This window comes from Mobula birostris, chromosome 13 (assembly GCF_030028105.1).
Source record: "Mobula birostris isolate sMobBir1 chromosome 13, sMobBir1.hap1, whole genome shotgun sequence".
NCBI lineage: Eukaryota > Metazoa > Chordata > Chondrichthyes > Myliobatiformes > Myliobatidae > Mobula > Mobula birostris.
Window position 1 is genome coordinate 44,446,879 of NC_092382.1, and position 7,141 is coordinate 44,454,019.

Below are 7,141 nucleotides of genomic sequence, written 5' to 3' on the forward strand. Positions count from 1 at the left end.
CTGCTGTGAATGAAATGGAACCGATGCAGAGGGGTTTTACCAGGAACATGGAACATTTCAGATATCAGTGGGGGATCCTTCATTCCCTCCTTGAAGCGGGGGAAGATGAGATGCTTCATACAGAAGCTTAAAAAGTATTGGCGAGGTACTTGTGTTCACTATGGTAACCATGTGTCCATATCAGCTGCATCTAACACGATGGACACAGGTTTAGTGGAAGTGTAGGTTTCAGAGGATGTCGCGTAATGTGTTGACGTTCTTTGTTCCATTCTGACGTAATGCAATGACGCGACGATTTAATTGGACATTTGCCGGCCGAGGTTACTGTACTTTCATTGTTCACAACGAGAAACATTATAACAATAAACACACTGAGTTTGGCTGCTCAATCTACGGAATACTTGTCTACGCGGTTGATCCCGAGTTCCCGATTAATGCTGAATCCACTGATATCAGGACTTTAATCTCCGTCTGCGGTGGGGGATATGTGCTTTGATCATCCTGCTGCCTTTCGTTTCCCTCTAGGTTTCATTTCCACCCGAATTAGAAGAAGATTTGTATAATTTGATAATAGATGTACCTTTTAACCTGAAGTTATACCCGCTTGAGCTGAAAGCGAAGATCGATAAGGAGGTTCATCGATCAACCTTGCTTTTATAAGATGAAACTTGCTCTTATTAGTCGAAGCCTTAAGTTCAAAAGTGAAGGGGTTGTGTTGCGAATTTATAAAACTCTGATTAGGCTATTTCTGGAGTATTGCATACAATTCTCGTCACCCTACTGTAGGAAGGAAGTTCAGGCTTTGAAGAGGTTGAAGAGGAGGTTTACCTGGATGCGGCCGGGTTTAAAGGGTATGTGTGTGTGTATGGAAGGTTGGATTAACATGGTTTGTTTTCTCTGGAGCACCGGGAGCTGAGGGGAGATCTAGTAGAGGTTTAGAAGATTATGAGGTGAAGAGTTAGAGTAGACAGGGTGTGTCGGTTTCCCAGGGTTGAAGTAACTAATACCAGATGACATGCATTGAGGATGGGAGGAGGTAGATTCTGGGGAGATGTCAAGGTCAAGTTTTTTTGATCAGAGTGGTGGATGCCTGGAGTGCACTGCCCGGTACGGTGGTAGAAACAAAAACATTAGAGGCTTTAAAGAGATCAGAATCAGAATTCAGAAAAAGAATCGGGTTTATTATCGCCGGCATGTGTCGTGAAATTTTGTACCTTAGCAGCAGCAGTTCAGAGTAATACATAATATCGAAGAAGAAAATAAATAATAATAAATAAGTAAATCAATGATAGTATACGTATATCGAATAGATTAAAAATTGTGTGAAAAAGCAGAAATAATATATATTTGAAAATAGAGGTAGTGTTTATGGGTTCAATGTCCATTTAAGAATCGGATGGCGGAGCGGAAGAACCTGTTTCTGAATCGCTGAGTGTGTACCTTCACGCTTCTGTGCCTCCTGTCTGATGGTAACAGCGGGAAAAGGGCATGTCCTGGTTACTGGAGGTCCTTAATAGTGGACGCTTTCTGAGGCACCGCTCCTGGAAGATGTCCTGGGTACTTCGTAGGCTAGTATCCACGATGGAGAGGAACAAATTTTACAAGCCTCTGCAGCTTCTTTCGGTTGTGTGCAGTAGCCCCACTCCCCGTACCAGACAGCGATGCAGCCTGTCAGAATGCTTCCCAATGTACATCTATAGAAGCTTTTCAGTGCATTGGTTGACATAACAAATCTCTTCAAACTCCTGATGAAATATAGACGTTTTCTTGCCTTCTTTATAACTGCATCGATCTGTGGTGACCAGGATAAGTCCTCAGAGATCTTGACGCCCAGGAACTTGAAACTGCTCACTGTATCCGCTTCTGATCCCTCTATGAGGATTGGAATGTGTTCCTCCGTCTTACCCTTCCTGAAGTCCGCACTCACCTCTTTCGTCTTGTTGATGTTCAGTGCCAGGTTGTTGCTGCGACACCACTCCGCTAGTTGGCTTATCTCAGTCCTGTAGGCCCTCTCTTCTCCATCTGAGATTCTACCTACAATGTTTGCATCATTAGCAAATTTATAGGCGGTATTTGATACGCACTTTTGATGACTCGATATCCACATGGATGTCAGGAAGATCGAGGGATATGGACATGGTAGGAAGGAGGGATTAGAGTTTGAGTATCTTTGATTTGCTGTTTAGATGTCACGGCAATACACTGTGGGCTGAACGGCTTTTTCAAGTATATTTCTGTGCTGTTTGCTCCATGATATTGGAATGTCTTCCAGTTTTCCTTTCCAGATATTTACAACCGAGTGTTTGCAGCGCTGGGCTCTAGTGGCGCAATCGGTTAGCGCGCGGTACTTATATGGCAGTACACGGCGGAGAAATGCCGAGGCTGTGAGTTCGAGCCTCACCTAGAGCACTTGTGATTTTAATGTTTGCAACGCCCAGGCCACTGGGCGTTTTTCAAGCTGAGCACCCTGTTTATTACTTGCATTTAACTTCGAAGCGATGCACCTTTGACCTTATTCACTAAAAGGCATGTGCCCGCGGGGCTGCAAACATTCTCCCTGTTTGCTTCTCTCGCTCAACACGCGTAGCCTCACTTCCCTTTGCTGAACGTGCCTGAACAGGTGGTTTCTTTGTTGAATCAGGACATCACAAGCCCAACACATTCCTGTCTTCTCAATTCAATTAACCAAACAGTGAAACAACGAACCCGACCTTTCCTGAAGCCATGCCTCAGAAACACTGTAATTGCACCTCACCTTGGTTCGCTGTGCTGTCGATTAAGCTCAATGTTTACTTACAACGGCGAATTGTTTCAGGCCCACGCGAACAAAAGAGATATTAATCGTGGCCTCAATGGCCAGAAGTGGTATCGAGATGCTGATACCTCTATCCCTCTCTCTCAACATGAAGCTCCACTATTTCAGGACAGAATTATAAAATAATTCTCACATTCCCGTGTTCACCAAGCCTCTGCTAAAGAGAGGACACCTCCCCCGATTCTACTGACGTGCTGATCTTCCATTTCCAATGGTCAGATCCCTCTAGTTGCAATGCGATCCCTCCACTGCGACCTTGATTTGATCTACTTGCCTGAAGGTTGTTGTTCCCAATATAAATTTCCTTCACAATCGGTCGTATAACTGGCCTTTCATGTCTTTGTCTGGTTGCGATCCGACGGGTCAGATTGGAACATGATCATCAGTGAAATATCAGTGTGATGGTGTGTCTGGTGTTAGTGTGGATTCGGTGTGACGATTGGCCGTGATTCATTATTCTACAACTGGTATCATCTCACAAGTAACTCCGGCTTGTAACGCGTCCTGTTGTCTATAAGTGTATCGGCACGTTGTTCAGTTACTTTCAATTAACTTGTAATCTGAGGTGATGAGATATATGTGTGTGTGTGTGTGTGTGTGTGTGTGTGTGTGTGTGTGTATATTCTTTTTCTCCCTCTCCTTTTTCTCCCTCTGTCCCTCTCACTATACCCTTCGCCCATGGGCTTCACCCTTCCCCTTTCCTTTCTCCCTGGGCCTCCTGTCCCATGACCCTCTCATATCCCTTTACCAATCCCCTGTCCAGCTCTTGGCTCCATCCCTCCCCCTCCTGTCTTCTCCTATCTTTTTGGATCTCCCCCTCCCCCGCCCATTTTCAAATTTCTTACTAGCTCTTCTTTCAGTTAGCCCTGACGAAGGGTCTCGGCCCGAAACGTTGACTGTACCTCTTCCTAGAGATGTTTCCTGGCCTGCTGCGTTCACCAGCAACTTTTATGTGTGTTGCTCGAAATTCCAACATCTACAGATTGCTAGAGCTTCTTCCTTATCGTGATCAAAGGGCAACAGAATGTATTGTGTGTCTGCACTAATGTCAAGTATCAGGACCTGACTGTGAATGTTGTCCTTTAATGTTGATTTGAACCCCAAGGCCTGCATCCTACAATGGACCGTTCTGTGATCATGAGTGCGTGAACAGCTGATAACTAACCGATAACCCCTGCTTGTAGATCTTACTGATATGTACTCAACTGTATCAATGAAGCTGTACTTGAAGCTGTTTCCGGAACTCTGACACCCCGCTCTTAGGGAAGGGTTTCCCGTGATATCACGAATAAAGATTGGTTGAAGCGATATCCTCCGTGTCTGAGTGCAGTTCCTAATATTTCTCCGACAAGGAAGAACCTCTATTCCCCTCAGTCTTAGCATTATCGGCAATACACTTCTCAACCTGCATTTTGGGAGTCCGAATATAACTCTTGACTGTTGCTCTCACATTTTCATGTGCCGTACGGTTAACATCATTACTATCTTTTCTCTATTCTTTTTATAGCTGTCTTTTCTTCAATATTTTACCTATATATTTATTGATCCATATACTCGTCTATAGATTTGCTAAATATGCCTGCAGAAAATAAAGGATCCCAGGTTGTATGTTTTATGTACTTTGATAATAAATTTTACTGTGAACTTTCAACATGAATCTATTGTTTTTATTGTGCTTCTGACCACCCTGGGTTGGAAAACTCCCTGCACAGCGTGAATAAACATTTTAAATCGACTCCGTTGTTCTAAAACTGACTCAACATCCAGCATTTCCCTTCAGTTTAATTTCTGAAGTCTCAGCCGCATCTGCACACATTTTCCTTTATGACATCTACTGTATTTTTTATTGATATAATCCCCTGGATTAACAATGAAATGATAACCTGCTCCGACAGGCTCAACATCTTCCGTACTGAGAATTCTACCCTGATTGTTACACGGTAACGTGGAACTCTCCTCAGTGTGGGGACATCGCTGGTCACGGATGTACGAAGGATATTAAGTGCCTGTGATGAGGCTCTCGATGATTACCCATGGGACGATGTGAGGCAAGGAATTTAAACGAAGCTGGAGCAAAAGGAAGCTTAATTGAGAATTTAGTAGAATTGCGGCAGCAAAATGGAGTACAGGGGGACTGATTAGATGAAGCAATCATGTTTTCCATGATGTGGAGACCCGTCTTGAAGAGAAGCTGTCAACCTTAATTAGAAGGCAAGGTATTTGCGAGGAAGGTGGTTGCGAGGAGCGTGTAAATAATGCATTTGAATCAGTTTTAGAATGCTTGTGAAAGAAAAGAGTGAGTGAAAAGAAGCAATTCCGTTTGCAGCGAAGTGGAAGTAAGAGTAAAATGTATGCTGATTTAAACACATTTTGAATGTAATGTCGAAATTATTTTCAGAAAAGGAACGTAACACTGGAGATCAAATGAAGTATCTGCAGCTGATAGGAAAGTTGCTGGGCCATCATCCCCATTCACAGAGAAATAATAAACAGGAGCTGGATTTGAAACAGGAGGTTGGTGGTGGACGTAGCGACGCAGCTCCGTAATACAATCCCACTAATGTGGCCATACCTTTCCTGTTTCTCAGCTCCACCCATAAGGACTCAGTAGACAAGCCCTCTAATCTGTCCTGCCTGAGCACTGCTGTAATATTTTCCCTAACAAGCAATGCTACTCCCCCACCTTTCAGTCCTCTGCCTCGATCACGGAACCCTGGATATTAAGCTGCCAGTCTTGCCCCTCCTGTAGCCAAGTTTCACTATTTGTTATAACGTCATAATTCCACGCCCTCAGCTCATCCGTCTTCCCCGCAATACTCCTAGCATTGAAATATATACACCTCAGAAGATTTTTACCACCACTCATAACCTTTCTATCAGCGGATTTGATTGAACTCTTAACATAATTTATTTTCACCCCAGCCACACTGTCAGCTCCGGCACTCTGGTTCCCATCCCCCTGCAAATCTAGTTTAAAGCCTCCCCAATAGTACTAAGAAACCTCCCTGAAAGGATATTGGTCCCCCTGTAGTTCAAGTGTAACCCGTCTCTCTTGTACAGGTCCCACCTGCCCCAGAAGAGGTCCCAATGGTCCTGAAATCTGAAACCCTGCCCGCTACACCAGTTCCTCAGCCACTTGTTCATCCTCCAGAGCATCCTATTCCTACCCTCACTGGCACATAGCACAGGTAGCAATCCTGAGATTACCACCCTTGAGGTCCTGTTTTTCAACTTCCTACCAAGCTCTCTATACTCACTCTCCAGGACCTCCTCACTCTTCCTTGCTATGTCATTGGTACCGATGTGCACCACAACATCTGGCTGGTCACCCTCCCACTTCAGAGTGTCATGCAAGCGATCAGAGACATCCTTGACCCTGGCACCCGGGAGGCATCAAACCATCCTGGATTCTCTGTCACGACCACAGAACCTCCTATCTGCACCTCTAACTATCGAATCCCCTATCACTACCGCTCTCCTCTTTTTCCACCCTCCCTTCTGCACTGCAGAGCCGGACTCAGTGCTAGACATCCGGCTACTGCAGCTTTTCCCAAGTAAGTCATCCCCCCCCCCCCAACAGTATCCTTGTTTACTTGTTGTTCAGGGGAATGGCCACAAGGGAACCCTGCTCTGTCTGCCCTTTCATCTTCCCTCGCCTGACAGTGACCCAATTTCCTGTCCTCTGCTTCTTTGGCGTAACTACCTCCCTGTAGCTACTATCTATAATCTCCTCATTCTCCCGAATGATCCGCAGGTCCTCCAGCTCCTGCTCCAGTTCCCTAACGCGGTTTGTTAGGAGCTGCAGCTGGATGCACTTCTTGCAGGTGTCGTTGTCAGGGACACCGGAGGGCTCCCTGACTTCCCACATCCTGCAAGAGGAGCATTCCAACATCCTGCCTGGCATTCTCTCTACTCTAAACAATCTGATCAAAAAACTTACCTGAACCTACCCTGGCCACTGCCTGTTCTCGCCGGAGCCTGTTGATCCAAAGCCGTACCACTCTGACTCAGTCCACTCCGACGATGGCCACTGTATATGTGGTCTGTTTTTAAACCTTGGCGCGCTACGTCATGCGCCTGCGCAGTGCGGACCCTTCTCCCCGGTTAGTGTTTTAAAAAAAAACGACTTTTCTACCCGATTTCTTCACTCTCTTCTCAGCTGCTTGCTTCGACATCTTGGACAATGTCTCCCATCCACTACATAATGTACTGGGTGGGCACAGGAGTACATTCAGCCAGAGAATCTTTCCACCGAGATGCAACACAGGAAGTCATTCCTGCCTGTGGCCATCAAACTTTACAACTCCTCCCTTGGAGGGTCAGGCA

General features: G+C 45.4%; 1 non-coding gene across 1 annotated transcript; it reads left to right on the forward strand.

Moving 5' to 3' along the window:
- Window positions 1–2,315: 2,315 nt before the first annotated feature.
- On the forward strand, window positions 2,316–2,409 carry trnai-uau (transfer RNA isoleucine (anticodon UAU)). Its single transcript has 2 exons — window positions 2,316–2,353; window positions 2,374–2,409. It is a non-coding gene; the product is annotated as a tRNA-Ile (tRNA).
- The last annotated feature ends 4,732 nt before the right edge of the window (window positions 2,410–7,141 follow it).